This window comes from Pholcus phalangioides, unplaced genomic scaffold, assembly GCF_987345545.1.
Source record: "Pholcus phalangioides strain wild (caught in Gottingen) unplaced genomic scaffold, Ppha-v1.0 ptg000004l_1, whole genome shotgun sequence".
NCBI lineage: Eukaryota > Metazoa > Arthropoda > Arachnida > Araneae > Pholcidae > Pholcus > Pholcus phalangioides.
In genome coordinates, this window is record NW_028301597.1 from 26199854 (window position 1) to 26218852 (window position 18999).

The following is an 18999-nucleotide window of genomic DNA, read 5'->3' on the forward strand; positions in this document are numbered from 1 at the left end:
ATGCTTCAGCTCATAATGACATTGTGTCGTTTGAATCACTGAATCCCTTTGGAAATCGATTGGGTCGATTCGTCGAATTCATTGGTTTGATCGGAGAGAGAGTTCTAAGAGAGCCGCCCTTCACACTTCTCAGTCAACTGGCTTTCCGGAAAGGTGGCCCGTAATGGGGGGGGGGCGCAGATTCCAGATCAGAAAAAAAAAAAAATCAACCTTATCGGGAGGCAGCCCATCAGAGAATTTTCACTAACACTTATAATTCATTATTCTAAAAAGTTCCCACCTATTGCCGGAACCTTGTATCATTGTGTAATGATTCGTAATAGGATGGGTAAGTTGGAAGTCACGAACCTCAAGGGCTCAGAAAAGTTCTTGGCAATGATCTGGGATGGAAGAGGAGGAAGCTCTCTTGGTGTGTGTGTGTGTTCGATGGTCACGTGATTCTTCCAAACTCATCCCGTGGCATGTGGAGCATCTCCACCTCACTAATCCCAACATCCCTCCTTCAGACGAAGGCAATGGAAAAGCGTGTGTATATTTAGACTTCAGAGTGGAGCAGTCGGAAATAGACGACAGGCGGACATAACTCCGGTCCGCTTCTTCCTAAAAAAAAAAACTCTCGCAACGCTCTGTTATAACTCGCGAAAACCTTTCCAATAACTGTGTTCCTTGTTGAAAAGCATTCCTGATATACACATACACACATCAAATTATATTTTTAATTTCTATCTCCTTCTTGGACCTTCTACTTCGATTCATTACTTCTCCCTTGTCACGTTGACGAAACTGTTCTGGAAGGAATAACCGTTAACACGTATGTATCACATAATTAAAGACTGCACATAAGTTCGACCGACGTGTCTCGATTCTATGCTTGTGAATATCGTTGTTTTATGTACAAATTACAACATCAGTTGGATTTAACGGATATATTTTCACTCCTGGGGGTAAGTAGAGTAAACTTGGTAACAAAATAAAAACTAATCAATATACATACGTGTACATTTATAGACCTCCCATTAATTTACTACCATCACGATATTGGTGTCCAAAACAGATTTTACGTACTGCAGAGCACGTTTTGCTCCCCAGAACAAGGGTGGTCATCAAAATGTTGAATAATCTGTTCATCTGGATCGAGATAAACCTTTAGAAAAAATATGATATTTGGATCATTTCCCCGATGTTTTTCCATGTTAACGGGTCATCAAGTTTGAAGTATCTCGAAATAGCATAGGATACGAGCCAAGAACAATGTCCCAGCTGATAATTTGCCATTAATTTTGTCATAAGAAACCATTATGCCCATTTTATTATACACTATCAAGTTCTTGAATGACCTCAATTTTTGTTCATAAGAATGCACTTTATCATGAATTTGTTATGATAAAGTGTCCGAATGATGTCATATCCAATGATTAGATGTCCACTCGGACCCTACTTCTGATCAAATCAATTTTTTAATTTAACTTTTTTTTTTCTTTAAACGATAGAAATCAGTCGGGGGTGAGACTGATCACAAAATTTATTTTAATCATGGGAAATCTGTTGATGTGTTTCCGAAGATTGCACAAAACATATAAAATCCCAGTAAATAGGAAATAGAGCAGGGATTCACTTATTCTTTCTACGTTCGCCACACCCTAAAGAATGGGATAAAGATTTCGATAATCTCTCGTCACCCCCCCCCCCTCCCCGCATGATTTCGAGACATTTTGATGACACTATAAAGTTCCATGTCGTATTGATTGGGAATCACAGCCTTATTACTATGTTCTCGATACAGCTTTCTCGTCAAAGTATCTCATGTCACTTTTGGGAATCACTAAAGTATCGTAATGCTAGACGATTCTTTTTTTTTTTTATTGTCGTTGGCACGATACAAATGACGCTCGTTTTTGTGAACCAGAACGGACTTGGACAATAGCTTGGGAAATCGCAAGTTCGTAAATGGTAAAGACGTTCAAAGAAATTGGCATATTGTTCAAGACAAGAGGACTATTTCGTAAAAACGTGTCGTTCCGTAAAATCGAGTTTTGACTGTAGTTTTCCTGAGTAAACTAAGAAGGTATTTAAATGATCATTGATTTTTCAATCATTCAACTAAATAAAACCTGTTAGTTTGGATGTATCTGTATCTTGGGCACTTTCCCAGATTGGACGGGTTTTGAATGGAACCAGGCTTAATCCTATAACACAGAATGTCCACAAACCTCTATATCTTGAACGCCTCTCTAAGTTGGGCATATTTTAATGGAACCATAGGTGTTCAACTTAAACAGGTTTTACTGTGCGTATACGTATAATAGTTGAACTGTTAGGTACACATGCACACTTCTGGCACAACTCATTCGGTATTAAATTGCCCATGGCAATAGTCCGAAGTTGTGCTACGTTTGAATAAAAGAAAGTCACTAATCGAAGATTATAAAATGATAGAAAATAAACCTTCAAAAATCTGTTAAAAATTCACACGAAGTCAACGATAACTCTGTAACAGAGGTCTTCAACCGTTTCTAAGCCGTGAGCACTGCCTGTACCCATCATCAAAAGAAGAGCGTACTTACAGCAAGCTTGACATGTGAATGTATGAAATCAGGATGATGTGAATCCTTGAATGCCATTTGTACAAAGTGTTTAATTGGAACGTTGATCAAGTGCCCCGGAGCACCGTGGTGTTCGCGAGCAACGGGTTGAAGGTGTCTGCCCTATAAGATGTGCTACAGTATATAACAATATTACGTGACGAATTAGCGGCTCTCTGAAGTTCCGCAACATGCTTGCTGACTAGAAATAATTGTCCCAATTTTCATGTGTAATTTGGCTTCCATTGGTGGAGGTCAAACTGGTCAACCTCACTGGTGGTTGCTCTTACGGCTCTAAAATGCCACGGTACGCCATTTGGGGATATCATTAAAACAGATTAAAGGAGGAAAAATCTTAAAATTCTTCTATACTTCTCAATTCATTTTCTTGTTTTGTAAACGACCCATATAGTACTTTATTTTTACCACTATCCCGACCATGTACGGGCATCATTTCCCACAGCGAACGATGAAAGGGGGAAAAAGATAAAATAAAAGAAGAGATTTCATCACTTATCTAGAGACAGACCAAGGAAGAGGATTGAACATTGGTGATTTATAAACAGCTATGTACATCCCTTTCATTTTCAATTAGCAACTAAGTTTCGTGAAACCTTTCCCACCCGTAAATCGTACATGCTAAACGCCTTTAATTACGAGGTTTCATATCCCATGGAATATAATAATGGATCTTCTTCTCCCCACCCCCTATTCTTCTCTGTAATCTGTGATCGATCTTTTTTGTTCCGCGTGTGTATCTTTCTCTCGGCCTTATTCTCAGACTGAAAATAAAAAAATCCAGGACGTGAACTTCCCAAAGAGTGGTGTGAGTGTGAGAATCGCTGGGGAAAAAAACCAAAGTTTCCATTTCATGGATTTCGTGAAGAGGATTTCGAGGATATGAGAACGAAAATGGAGCTTTTCTATTATTTTCTTTTGTACATTTGAAGACGGTATTTGAGAGAGAGATAGAGAAACTATAGTGTTGGGAAAGGGATCTTCCAGACCGAGTTGGGCAATTGCCAAACCAGAGTAAAAAAAAAAACCACATTTTTTTTTGAGTTGTGAAGTCTTTCCAATGGCCTTTACGTACCTTTAGTGAGTTTCTGAAAATAGAACCATTTCTATTTTTTTTTAGCCTTACGAGAGGTTGTGGCTGTCATTCGACCTTTCAAATTGTACAAGGCGGGAACATCAAACAGTTGCCATCATTTTCTTCATAAACTTATTCTACTTTTATCTTCCTTTATCTTCCTCTGCGTTTTTGTCTCTGACGCGGGAAAAAAAAGGACTGGTCTAATAATATTATGTATAGAGTAGAGGAAGAACCATTGCTTGTCTCCTGTGCAATCTGTGGTGCTTACCATACGTGAAGAAATCTGCTTTGTATCAAAATTATGATTAAACGTTACTTTTAATTGTTACGTATGCTCAACAAAAAGATAAAACTGTATTTCCACTTTAAAACCGACTTCAAAATTCGCTTTGAGTCGGCCATTCCTACTAATCGCCATCCTATTGTATTTCATCTCTCAATTGGTGGCACTCTATACTTATACTGATACTTATATTTCCTGGAAATCATTGTCCTATTTTCAATGCAATTTTATTTGGGTATAAATTTTGTCATTCTGTTCAATTATTCATGATCTTACTAGGATTGGAATGGTTTACAAGACCACCGGATAGGCCATATCCTTGCTTTTGTTTCTTGATTGATTCAGCCTCAGATGAATTAATTAATTATCACAAATCGAATACCTACCCGTTCGGCTTTAATTAATCGAGTCCTCAATTAGTTAGGAATATGACCTATATATGTTGTTGCCACTAATTCCTGGCTGTTGATATGTTGTTCAACACTGTTGGAAACTGTTAAACACCCATTTTAACAAAGTTGCAACACGAGGGGCCTTCCACATTAAACGTATGTGTGTTTCCTATGTTATATATATTACGCATTCAGTTCAGATGACGCTGCCGTCTACCTTCCACATTGGGAGAAAGAAGTGGGGCAAATGAATGAATGTCTAATGTCGGATCACGAGGATCAAATTTCAGCTTCGGGATAAATCACGGGCCCAAATCCCGGAGCGATATTTTTGAGTGCTAAAAGTCGAGTGTGTATAACAGAAATTAACAGTATTAATTTTCATTACTTTTTTTTTTATCATATGATAAGCTCTAAAGGCGAAAACAACAGCAAAAAAAAACAAAAAACATAATGATTGATGCGAGCTTATCAATGGTTCCTCTTCTTCGCTCTCGACCCCTGCCATTGGTAATGGCTGTCCAGTTGACCTCCACCAACACAAAAAAAAGCTTCTTTTTTTTTTATATTCCAGACTCTTCTACAGACCTTATCAAGTAAACGAGGTTTTCTTCTGTTTATGTAATGTGCATTATAACAGGGTCATTAATGCAGACCGCACTTATTCCAAAGCATTGAGGAAAGGGGATAGTTTTTTTTGTTCCTACTTCTTTGATATTTTTCTCACGATATTTCTAGTTTAATGCTTTTGGAAAGATATATACTTGAAAAATTTACAGAATATTTAGTTTAGTAGAAGGACTCGATTTTGGAGATACCCAAATCAAAAGAGAGAGACTAAACTCCGGAAATGGTCTCAAATTAACATACTCTCTGTAATAAAGCGTCTCTCCTTCCCGCCAATGATCAAGATAAACGGAGTTTACTCAAAAATGGCGTGAACTTTGTCTACAGAGGACTTATTTATTCTTATTATAAAGAGAAGCTCTTGAAATTTATCATTTATCAGAAGTTATAGCATTCATTTTAAAGATAGCGATATCTTGTGCTGGTTTCTTTTACCTGTTGTAGAAGAAAGTTTTCGTATTGCCATTATATTATTATTACCCTGAAGAGTTTTATTTTCATACTAATGTTTGTGGAAGAAGGTAGATTTAGTTCCAGATAAAATTGAATGAGAGTGCTATAAGGAAGATATGGGATATCTCTTGAGACACACTCGGACACGGCATCAGTATTCTTTCTTAAGTGAAAAATGGGGAATCCCCTTGGTAGAGGATCAATGCGAACTTGTGAAAATGTCTTGAACTAAGATTTATTTTAGGATTTGTTTCGAATGTGTGCGTTGTGTTCTGAATACTGGGATTGCGCTGTACATACAGGAATATTTGGTATAGAAACTAGATGCTCCAAAAAGTAATGTTATTCTATAAATTTCATTAAATTTTCGTATTTTAATGAATTCTATTGAATAATAATTAATGGTCATATTTATTTACATAATTTCCGAAAAGAAAAAAAAAATGAGAGAACGCCAAGCATTTAGAAATTCTATAATTATGAATATTTCATGAGTTTTCTGCGTGCGGGATTCCTTCACCATTGTCTTTAAAAGCCATAAATATCTGGATAAATATATTTTGGAAATAACGTCTTCAATATTGTTAGGGATTTTATGCCTCCGTGGTTTTGCGTAAATATATTCTTGTCCAGTAATATATATATATCCGAGTAATTTATCACAAGATTTATTTTTGAGAAAAAACAAGACATTTTAGATTATTCTAATATGTTGAGGGAATTTTTTTTTAGAAGTTCTTAATACTTACTATTAAAGCCATAAATTATAACTACATACTATAAATATGAAATAAAAATTCCATTTATAGTGAGACGTCTAAATGAAAATATCGCAAGGATCTGAGAAATTTTACTTTAATTTATCCTCACTTTTATACTATTGAATCTTTCCTAAAATGATATATTAATTATATAATGTTGACGCATACATGTTGTTATTTTTTTTATGGCTCTTGATAATAAATTTATAGTCCTCGTAAATAAAATTACACATTTGAGACAATTATCTCTCTAATACAATTTTTTTTTACATTATTCAAGTAAAACTACAATATTTACTGTCTAGCATTGTCTGATAAGAATTTAAGTAGAACACCAATATTCAGTGTCTAGCAATTCCGACCTTGATGATATATCATCAACAGTTGAAACTTTTGATCGGAAATGGTCACTTTTTTTAAACCAATGTTGACAATAACACTGTATTATAATCGTTTTTTGAAAGTTGTAGTTATCAATGTAAACATAGTCGAGTAGTACGCCGCTGTGTGGTCATAATGACGGACTTGCATCGTAAATACTCGGGTTCGAACTCCATCGGCGGCACAGTGGTGGTCGACTGATGTCGGTTTTCTGTGGTTCCCAACTTCGAGGAGTGAATGCGAGCCGATCTCCGCTTTAAAAGGTCTTGCTATGGGGAGCAACGGACCTACAACGGCAAGATTATTCAACCATTATACTTCACTCATAGCTTTAAAAATATACGGCTAGACGGCAGCACTAAAAGTTCACGCACAACATTGATATTCACAAAGGCTGTTTACACGTGGCACACTTCCGGCACGACTCATATCCCATAGAGGAAAAACCCTTTAAAAATACAAATTTATCTATGAACTTAATTCTAAAATCAGCGTATAGTTGAACCTGCTCAAGGCAAACTTGCTCAATACAATTTTCGCTTGATACGAATTAAATATTTTTCCATGTTGGACGTAATCAGTTCACGGTTTTGTTGGTTAGTACAAAATTATTGCTTTTGAATTCGAAGACAGATGGCAGAACTTCTTGAACACATAACATAAATGATAAATAAATCTAATCAGCAAAAATGCTAAATAAATTTACTGCCATGTTATTCTTGAGGGGAAAAAGAACAGTGGAAGGAGAACTTAAGAGATCACTAGGAAACCTTCGTAAAATTCTGTATCTAGCTTGAAGAAAAAAAGAGAAGAAATTGGTATTGTCACTGAGACCAATGTAAAGATGTTCTGAGAATACTGAGATCCTCCCTTTTTTTTAATCTCGACTTTGTATAAGTCTTTCAGTAGAAAATAGAATGGCAAGGAGAAAAAATTACTTCTCATTGAAAATGCAGAAGTATGCAAAACAATGCCTTGAAATCATTAAAATATGTTCTATCACGTAAAAATAGTGAAATATGCAAAAAAATAAATAAACGTGAAGTGAAAACAAAATGCAAAGTCACATAGGCATATCCTAGCCCTAATCATTACTATTGAGTGATTAATAATAGTGTCAAAGTTTTGTATGATAGATAAACATTCCAAATTTACGTACAGTAATGGAAACTATTCGATATCCTTCAACTACTTAATGAAATATATACATTGTTAAAGAATTTGACCTTCTTTATCTCTCTCTCTGGATATTATGCCGAGCTGAACTTGGAAAGAAAGTCACTTGTTATCCGCCTTGAATCGAACCCTCGTCTTCTTGCAAACTGGGCAAGTGCACTACCATATACCATAGGAGACACGCGAATCGGCCTTCCTTATTTCACGCATTGCGTGTGAGGCGCTGAGTTAGAGGCATTGGTATTGCCTCCCCTAACTTCAGCAAATACTATTGTTACAAAAATTATGTAAATAGTCATTATTTAATATTTATTATGCCATCTTTCACCTATAAGTAGTCGGTAGCGCATTTCTCCGTAAATCTCGCCAAATTAACGACAAACTTAGCGTGTTAGGGGGATCTGAGAAGATGGCAGAACTCTCTTGAACCTTTTTCGCTCTCTATATAGTAGCGCCGCCAAGCCAGAACTGAATTGAATTTTATTTAGGAGACGATATCATCAGACGATTTTATTTGTCGGTCGCTCTCTCTGTTTTTAGCGTGTTTCGTCAAAATTGTTGCTTGTGCATATGCCTTTGCCAAAGCATACGTGCTTTGCCATCTCGAGTGCTTGCGAGAGACATTATCTGGAACAATATCCAGAAAATGCCTAATTCCTTGATGGATTGTGCTGAGGAAAAACCCTCTTATACGTTGTTAACTTTGGCTATACCAAAAATTTATCTATTACATTTGTCTCTGTACTATATCTAAACACGCCACTTCAATATTATTTCCAAGTAATTTTCTATTCATCAAATATGAAGTACCGATTCTCAATCACATTAAAACAAAAAATTAAAACATAATAGTTTATGATAACCAATGCATTTAAATTAATTTTAAAAAAATATTTCACAATCATCAACTTCTTATACGACCAAATTTTTCAATTAGAACAAAATAAATAACCTATGCCTACCTTTTACAAATTTGTGTAATGAATCTTATAAGTATTATCTCATAGTCACGATTTCTCGAAAAAAATAATAATCATCAAAAAATGATTTCCTTAAACGGAAGAGAAAAATATCTACATTCCTTCTTTGTAAATATTTTTATGTATTTACTTTTATGTACTTATGTATGCGCGTTATGTATTTAATTTAAACCATCTAAAAATAAATGTGTACGTGTAACCGTTTTGTACACATAATATATCTTATCTTCAAAAAAAAAAAAAAAAAAACTACACAGAGGAGTTTCCTATTGATTTTCTTGACCTTGAAAAAGCAATTTTTTAATATTTTTTATTATTACTTATTCCTCATCAAAATAACATTTCAGGAAATTTCAAGGTATTTATCGTGTGAATGTAGGAGTGTAACTTACATTCCAGACATTGTTGTTATGACTATACACTATACGCGTCTATAACTGTAGTTAAATGAAGTGCCTTCAGGGGGTTATCAGTTTTTGCAAGTTTATAAGAAGATATCGATAAGATTGATGGGCTCTACAAACTCTGATACAGCGTAGAACTTTTTCTAATGAGAGTTGATGTGTATGTGTGTGTGGAGCAGCTTTTCGCCACTTCCCTTTGTTTTCTTTTTTTTTCGGTGGATTTTTTTTCTGATTGGAGAGAAAGTGTGTTGGTTCCGGCATAAGTCTCTTTCCTTTCTCTCTTGTCTCTCATACGCACACGTGCTAGTGCTGCCGTTATTGCTGGTAGTGCAGGTTTCCGGCGGCAGCTCATCATACAAGCTGCTTTTCATTGCAATTAAAAAAAAAAAACTTCTCAGATATTTTAGGATTTCAACAACCGGTGAGTCTAATGTGGACCATTATTCACTGTGTACTAAATAATAGCATTATTTTCTTATCTGGAACGAGAAAGTTGTAAGCGTAATGTATGAGGTTGCTTCAATGATAGTATTTTTTTTCTTCAAAAAAAGAGATTTAATCTTCATTAAATGTGTTAATTAATTTTGTTCACTGTATATATAAATATTTGAATAGGAAATTATTCGATAATTATCATATTTTAACTTTGTTTTTACAAAATTTTCTGAATAATTATCTCCTTAATACTGGTTTTTTTTTTTTTGAATGCGAGAAACATGAAAATAAAATTTATTTTCTAATTTAAATATTAAATATTTTTTTCCTTGCTTTATTAAAAACAGCGTTTTTGTTGTTCCTTGCATGTTTTACTTTATTAAACTATGCAAATTGTTCAAAAATAAATATCAATGATTCATAATTATGAATTTTATTGATAACCATAAAGTCCGTGATTTTGAATACTTATTATATTTTTGATAGTGTAAGCTATTTATATCATATATTGATCATATTGTTTGCAAACCAATGACTTAAATTTTGTTTTGTACTTTTAATAGAATTTTCTCGAACATGTAAGCTATTTCATTATTTTTTTTTTTCAGAAAAGAGTATAAAATTATAATGTAAAATTCTAGATAAAAAAATAATGATTTCAATATAGAATCTTAAATATCTGAAAAATTTGATTATACAATAGAATACAAAATTTAAAATTCGTATAGCAACGATGATTTTTTTTTCCAAACATTCCAAGGTGAATGAAGACCCGTTAAAGATTTCGAGTCCCTGCTGTTTCAATAATATCAAATGCTAAAAGTGTTCAGTGTGATTTTCTTGACGGTGTTGACATGCAAGAGACTCGTTTATGTGTAACCCTTTCAGATCCTCGTGCCAGTGTCGTAACTGGCACCTGAGCCCTGTGCAAGAATTTGTATTTATAGGCCCCTTCTTGGGGCCCCCCTTCCAAGTGGGCCCTGTGCGGGTGCACTGGTTGCATCTGCCTAATTACGGCACGCCCTGGTGCTGCAAATGTGTAGGGTCGTTTTTACTCGTTGTAAAATTTTTTCTTTCGCCCTCATCTTTTCTCAAGCCCACACTTGAAGGATTTTGTGAGAGTTTTGATGTAGAAATATTGTGTGAATATGAACTTTGTGGGGGGGGGGGGGGGCTTTCAGCAGAGGGCAGCACTTTAAGTAAAAATTTCAGGGTTTTGGTTTTTTTTAAGACGGCTTCCAGGAGAATATACCTCCAGAAAAAGTGTGATTTATTACATAAAATTTAGCAATAAAATTCTATAAAAAAATTGTGAAAAAGATATTAATATATCCTGCATCATCTTGGCACAAAAAAAATTGAACGAAGTGAAGTATTTCCTCACAATAAAAAAAGCAATAAATAAAAAGTTGAAAATTTGAAAAGAAAAAACATTTGCTGAAACATTTGTTTTAATGCATTTTTTGAGAATCGAGAAGGCAAAAACATTTTGAAAATTCTAAAAAAATTAATACTTGAGTCTGAAAAGGGTGATAATTATTCTTTATACAATATTTACGTTTATTTTACGACAACGATTTACTAAAATGTCTTTATAAATTTCTAAAAATAGCCAATTAATGGGACAGAAAAAGGAAATACTGATCAAGGATCTGGATCACAAGCCGATCAATACGTAACCGAAGAAGAATAATATGAAGATTTGTAAAATGATAAAACACCACAATATAAATCGGATATTTATCTTAAATTTTTCAAGGTCAAAGAGGTTGTCGAATATAAAATAAATATGCAATTGATTTATCAGTATATCACACGTAACTCTTGTTATATTATATTCAAGTCTACGCGAGTTAGCCTCAGTTGTTCGTTGATATATCCCATAAAGTTTAAACCAGATTTATACGTGCCCTTGAGATTAGCATTCCTCTTGAAATTCATGGACATGCAATCGATATAATGAGCTTATGAATAAATAAAATCTAACATCTTTGTACTTGTGATCCTTTAGCATTGTGATATTGCTTATGATAGCAGATAAGAAAACGTTTGCTCTGTGCAAGTCACATAACCGATCCTTGAAATATTGCTCTTTTAAGATGCGTATATGTCCTTGATAGTGCTGTATTGGTACAGGTGCCACCTGGTACAAAGATCAGAAGAATAAGAGAGAGAGACCGAGTAAGAGAGAAAAAAAAGGATATTGCACCAGACGTGTGTATGGATTGTTCATCTGTTCTCGGTGTTGTTTTATTATTAGTTGGGCATCTTGGTTGCATGTGCATTTATGCAATGAGCATGCAAACGAGGTTGATATCGATAAAGAAGGGGGGGGGGAGGATTCTCCCCCGTGAATTTGTGCTGCGTAACTGTGAACTTCTGACGTAATTCAGAGCTAGTGTCTTTTCCAGTAGGAAGAATCAGTCAGAGTCAGTTGTAATCTCTGTAGAAGCATAGGGGGAAATTTCCTGATCGCAGATCTACCGTAACTTCAATCGATTGAGAGGTATGTATTTCATGCATTAACATTAGGAAATAGAATTTAAGAGGGTCTCATGACTAACAGTTGCTGAAACTAAGTGAAATATATTCTGATTTTTTGAATATTTGTCTTACACGGTGAATCGATGCCAACTATTTGAAACATCTTACACTTTGATTCATCCACATTGATAATTTTAAATTTTTAAAAGACATTAAAAAAAATAATTTTTCAGAAATTTTATGGCTTTCACTCTCGGTAGTTATAGGATAAATAAGCAAATAAAATTAATTTTATAGAGTGCAATAATTTGTGCTTTAGTAAGCAATCTCTGACCAGTAGGAATTATTTTGAGTTGAAATGTTTAAATTTTTTTAGCGATCCTTTAAATTCGTGAACAGAAAATCAGTCGAATGTCAACGGAGGTTCAGTTCGTTCTTGCCGTATGAACATTACTCCAAAATTCTAGCGTTTATAGGTTTTGGAACATTAGTTGTTTTCATTCTAGGGACAAACTCAGAAAATTCAATCTGAGGAAGCCGCGTTTGAAGAATTTCTAGGTCCTTTATAGGTTTGTGAGACAATTTCTTCTAAAAAATATAAATTGAAAAGTTATGATTCACCTCCCTTCCCCTCTGAGTAAACACTAGAAGCAAGATGTGAAACCAAACGAACTAGAAGAAAAATAAATGAAACTCACGCAATGACGATTTGCATTAAATCCACAATATTCATGCCCATTGGCAGATAACAGGAAAAAGGAAGGATTGTGAAGATTATATATAAACTAAATTTTAGTTTTTATCGCTTCTTTCGTTTTATATATCGTTCCTACCTCATGCTAGAAGCACGAATGTGCAATATCCTTGGGAGGAAAAAAAAGTACGTGGGACTTGACGTTTGAATATATGTTTATTCTACCCATGTTACTCTATGAAAGTTATTTTCCCAAAATATTTTGTAACATGTGTTTAATAGGGATACACATTCGCGCGTTTAAAGTAAAACTTAGTCGAATAAGATATCCACAGCTGATAAAAAAAAAGTGCAAATTTTCACATTCGTGCTTCCAGCATGAAGAAGGGGGGAGGGGTGATATGTTTCTTCTAACATTTTTCTGATACAAATACAAATACAAATACAACGCCACAACAGGCAAATTGCCCAACGTGGTGGCTGACTTAAGAACATCATGGATCCCCGAGCCATTTTTTGGAGTCCCTACCTACTACTGCTACACCACACATGCACCCCCCCCCCCGGAACCCCCCAACGAACCGGTACATGCGGGAATGTGATTATTTAGTAATATTATGTGATGAATATGGAGACGATAGTAATATTTTCCACAGTTCGTTTCGGACTCTTTTATGTACTCAATTTCTTTGAAAGATTGAGACTTGATGAAAAAATAGTCTGAATTATTTTATTCTTTGAAAATTTTCAGTATTTCAAAATATCGCTGGAAAATTATATAAATATATATGAGAATATTTATACATGTATGTTATTGGAAACACACATATAATGACCAATGCCCAGGAAAAGCATTATTTTATGGAAAAGCATTAATATAAACTTTTCTATCCTTTTCCAGTATTTTTGTCGAATTCTTTATCTTTTTCAAGTTATTCCAGTGACAGGCCATCTTCTATTATAATTTTTGAGAATTTCTTGAAACTTATTCACTGTATAAAAGATATAAGTTTTTTTTTGGATTCAGTAGAAAACAAATCCTAGAGAATTATGGGTAAAACAGAATAAATTAAAAAAACAAAACCTTTCTATATACGGGCTGACCTAAATTGCTTTCATAGCAGATATCTCTCTGCAAACGTTGACTTTAGAAACATACTTTCAAATACAAAAGTTTTAAATAACGAGTAGTTACTTAAAATCTCAAAATTTGTTTGAGGGGTCGTACACATAAGAAAAATAAAGAAATGAACTTTTCATAAAGTCCCCGTGTGAAATGTAGATCAAAAAATAAAAGTCCAATTATTTAAATGTAGATCCCGTTCTGAAAAATAATTTTCAAAAAAAAAAATTCATATTTTTAAATGCAATAAAAAATCTAGGTATTAAAATTAAATGATTTCTTAGGGGCTGTACACAACTCAACCATTTTATTTATTTTTTATTCACAATAAGTAGCAATTACATTTTCTGACAATTATTTCGACAATTACAGAGTTTTTACAATTATTTCGACAATTACAGAGTTTTTACAATTTCGAATTCAATTTACGTTTCGCACTTTGTGAACCACACCCCCGTATCATTGGCGGTAAATGCTGAGACTTCGAAACCAAATATCTCAATTATATTGCATTTGAAAATATGCATTTTTTTTGAATGAATGACTTCTCATAGCTGCGTTCACATTCCACTAATTGAAAGTTTTAGCACACAGGGTAAACCTAAAAAGTGGATTTTTATATTAATTCATGTATATGACCCTTTCGGAAATTTCAGATATTTTGAGTAACCGCACGCCAAAATCTTTGAAAAATCTTTGTAACTGAAAGCGTGCTTCTAAATTCAACGGTTACAGAGATATCCGCTGTGCAAACAATTTGGGACAGCCTGTAGCAATCATATGCAAGTGAGGACAAATAAACAGAAAGTGCAGAAACGTAGTTTCAATCGATTACTTGTTGGGAATAGTTAAAGTGAATCAAAAAGAAGATCGATCTTTTTCGTCCATGAAAAAATCTTATGCAATTTTTATTGTTCGATTGTTTTAGCTTCAGGAATTCAGTTTTTGTTTTCCGAAAGAAAAGCGAAAAAAAAAAAAATCGACAAGAGGAAAACGAATCGTATTTGCGTTGATTGCGTTTTGTCTGTTCGTTTCACGTGTCTGCAATACGTTGACACATGCAATCGATCGTGTTGTACGTATGGTGTGGGAACAACAGAAATTCGGTTTAAAAGTAAATAAATAAATAAAAACGATTGCTCACACAAAGTGTCGTAATTCTCCAAAAAATAAATAAAAACCCACTTCTGCGTAAAATGGAAAACCACTTCTGACTCGAAAATATTTCTATACATACACACGCATTCTTTGCGTGTAATACAGTTTGGACTTCTAGCTAAAAATATAAAGACTAGTTTTAGGCTGTGTTGTGTATTTATTTTCTGTAAATTTAGCCAATGCGCGCTAGAGTTTATACTGGAAGCGGCTTCCGATTTAGGGTTTTAAAAAGACCGAGTGTTTCGCCAGACGGCGTTTCGCGGCACTCTTGGGTGCCCCAGCATCAGTCAAGGGTTGTCGGGAGATGTTTTGGGGGATAAAAATGGGTCATTCTCAACCCAACTTTTCTCCGCTCGAACCCCGATTTAACGCTAACATTTATTTCGCGGAATCCTGGCGCTGTATAGAGTTTGGCGTTGTATCGAATCACCGTTTAACACGTGTAAAGCCTAGAAATGGAAGATTTGTTGATTACAAATTTCTGGTATAAGCTGGTTTAGCTCGACGTCGGGGTGTGTGTGGGGGGGGGGGGGGGCTCTGTAACGGGATTCGACAATATTTAGGTGCCGCTAAAGTACTTCAAGATAAAGTAGGGTGGGCCAGGGCAGTCTTAACGCAGAAGTCACATAAAGGGCCTTATTTTGTTTAGGTGAAGTTTTTGGTTTTTTTTAAATTTTAATTTCAAGAGCATACAAGAGATTCTTAACTGGAGTGGCTGTCGTTTCAGTCTAATTCGGTGAGCATCTTTTTGCCTGGGAGTTTATGGTTTTATTAAGGCGTCCCTGGCAAGAGTACAACTAGAGATTTAAAATTCTAATCTCATTGACAAGGGTGCTGTGAACGTAGAAAGATTGGATTCCCTGAATTAAGTTAATTAATGTCAAATAATACGTATGAGAGTTTTGATCTCAATTCGGAAATCATAGTACAGTATTATACGACCGTAAAATGTTTACCACATAATCGCTGACTGTCACATAGAAAATATTGTCAAGGGTGTCTGTGTGTGTTCTTTTGCTACCACCACAGATTGATATGATTATCGTGCAAATTTAATGTACGTGAATTCACAAAGCTGATTTTTATGCTAGAAACCGTATATAAAATAATTGAGGTAATTTATATTTTTCGAGGTACGTATTTTATACATTAACTAATTGGAATTTAAGTCTCACGACTCTAACAGTTTATGAAACTAAGTGAAATGTACTCTGATTTTTTTATGTTTGTCTTACTGGGTGAATCGATGCCAATTATTTGAAACAGCTTACCCTTTAATTCACCCAAATTAATAATTTTAAATTTTTAAAAGAAATGAAAAAAAATACTCGTGAACATGAATGTAATCAGAATCACGTTTGGTGTGTGAATTAGATCATTGGTCTTAAACCTTTCTACACCTGCAGACCGGTGAAAACAGTTCAACTACTTCACGGAACGGTGGAAAATGAGATGACCTTTGGCGTCTAAGGCAGGGCTTGATAAATTCCAGGTGTCAGGTAGCCATGGCGACTAAAAAATTGGTATTGGTGCATAAAATTTTCTTTTTGTAGTTACTAAATTGCAGGCTGAAATCAGCACAAAATGTTTGTAATTTATAGCAGCATGTCTGCCAATATGAAAGAGGGTCATTATGCCCTGAAAAATTTAAAAGAAGCATTATTTTGGATGGGTGAAAACTTTTTGGTGCTAGATTTTCTTGCGATTTGTCCAGCCCTAGTCTAAGGCAAATGAAAACCAATATAAAGACGATGTTTTATTGGTTAAATCTGAAATTCACAAGGGTTCGGCCGAACAACGTTCTACGTCATTTTTTCAAACAAGACGCAATAAAAGTTATCGCTGAATTAGGGAAACATTTTTTGCCTGAAAGTTCCATGGACCGTTATTCCGTCTGGGAGACGGTAGAAACGATGGAACACTGAAGAAACGATGAATACAATGGTGACATAGAACTCACGATTACAGTTATGTAAAGTGGCAGGCATAACAACGACATGTGTTGGTTTCTGCAGGAACCAGTGTTTGCCAATACGTATCTAGATACGTGATTTACGCATCAAAATTCAATTTAACTCCAAATTTCGTTGAGGAGTGAAAATACTCTTTCGAATTTAGATAATTTTTCTTAATGTTGTTATTTCGCACTGAATAAAGAAATACCCCTCGATTCACTAAAATACCTCTTAAAATTTTATAGAGGAGTGTAAAATTACTCCCCAAAATTATATTTTCGGATAACACTGACAAGATCTTACTTGAGGAACATGTAATGTAAGCTATATGGGTCGTTATTCAGTCACAAAAACCCGATGTAACATAGACCGTTGTTCGGCCGAACCCTTCAGTTATGTAATGACTACATGAATGGGCAAAATGTTTCGAGGACGGGAAGGATATCCTCCACGGTCCGCTGAATTACATAACTCGAATAGCTCAGAAAAAAATAATTATAAGGGGTTATATGTATGTCCAACAGGTTGAAAATTATTTTTTAAATATTTTTAGTGCACAAGTGAGTGGTTTTTTTTTTTTGAGTTATTTAAAATCCGTACAGAAAGCACACAATGTGCGTTTGTTTTATTTTTCTCGATCATTCCACGCTGTTTTGTGGACTGGCGTAGACTCGATACCCGAGGGCAAAATGCTCAATCTTTTAGCACGCCTGTCTTCTTTCCAAACAGTTTTTTAGTGTATGGTTTCCGGGCCCGTATCACTATAGTTCGCTTTCAACACCTGAAGCAGTTCCAGTTGTATTTATAGAAACGCAGTGTTGATAAATTACGTACAATATTTTTCGATTACGACGAGGAAAAGTTTCCGCAATGCTTATATCCTTCTAGCCAGCATTTTTAACCGATTATTGATGAGATGGTCGGATGCGTGATAATCTCGATTGTTCAATATGTAATTATTATGTTACATGAAAACGCAAGGTAGAAATTGCATTATCACAAAATGTGTGCTAAAGGTATTATTTTTGCGTTAAAACGATTCCCATGACGGAATGTGCATTTAATGCCTACCTCGGTAGTACGTAATGTTGAGTACGGTATTCTTTTACTTTCGTGGAAATGAATGTTCATTGTGTTTGACATACATCCTAAGAGTGAGGAGAGATACAACAATAATAAAAACAACACCAAACTACAGTTTTATAATACTCATTAACCCTTCTCCTTCATTGTGAAGATAGGATGGATACCTTTCGCTTTTGAATGATTTCCAGAAAGATTCGTTTTTTTCTTCTTGTTTTATCTTTTCCATTTTGTAACTGATAAAAGTGTGTTGTGGTACATTCATTGAATTTTGTTTTTATTTCTTTCCTTTTTGCTTCTAACACACACATATCATACATAGACGAGACCAGCTACCGTTATCTAAATAACGTCTTCCTGGCAGAACGAGTTGCAGCTGTGCTCGAGGCTATGTTTGGATCCACCATTTATAGCTTCGGTGATGGTCGTTGGACTGATTTTTGTGTGTTATGTTGTAGCAACCAACCGAGTACCTTCTCCTTACGACATATACATATATCTCCTATGTCTGTATCTGTATTATTTGTTATGGGACTAGTCATCTCAATTTTTGTTTAGAATGTGTCCCGTGAAAAAAAAATTTCACAAATACGATTTATTTTGAATTTTTTTCCCAATCTATATAAGTTAACCAAAATAGTTCTTACTGTTTCGTGATCGTCACCAATAGAAAGGTCATATACAGCAATTGTCACGTACCATTATGCTTTAAAGTAATCCCTCATTGGCATTAGGTACCTTTTGCAAACGTGCTCTTTATGCAATGTCCAGGCGTTAAAAATCAGCGGCATTGGACTAGAGAATTCTGACGTTCCCTGCCGCAAGTCTGTCTCATTTAAGGTGGATTTCCCACGAAGGCGGTAGTCCAGGGAATAGAAGAGGTGAAGAATGAGATGGTGCAAGATGCTGCTGTCATTCACTGTACGCCAACA

The 18999-nt window shown here is 34.8% G+C and overlaps 1 protein-coding gene across 4 annotated transcripts in view; it reads left to right on the plus strand.

The window, feature by feature from the left end:
• The window catches only part of LOC149087002 (sodium/potassium-transporting ATPase subunit alpha-like), an 82343-nt gene that overhangs the window by 14489 nt on the left and 48855 nt on the right, over window positions 1–18999 (plus strand). The window contains exons 1-2 of one of the 4 annotated variants that reach the window (XM_089231217.1): window positions 9422–9556; window positions 11982–12076. The exons of 1 other annotated variant lie outside the window; for it this stretch is intronic. The gene's annotated coding sequence lies outside the window, so the exon portion shown is untranslated. Of the gene's footprint in view, window positions 1–537; window positions 945–9278; window positions 9557–11981; window positions 12077–18999 lie in introns of those variants that run through there. 2 more of the 4 variants (XM_089231216.1, XM_089231215.1) reach the window with 2 other exon arrangements.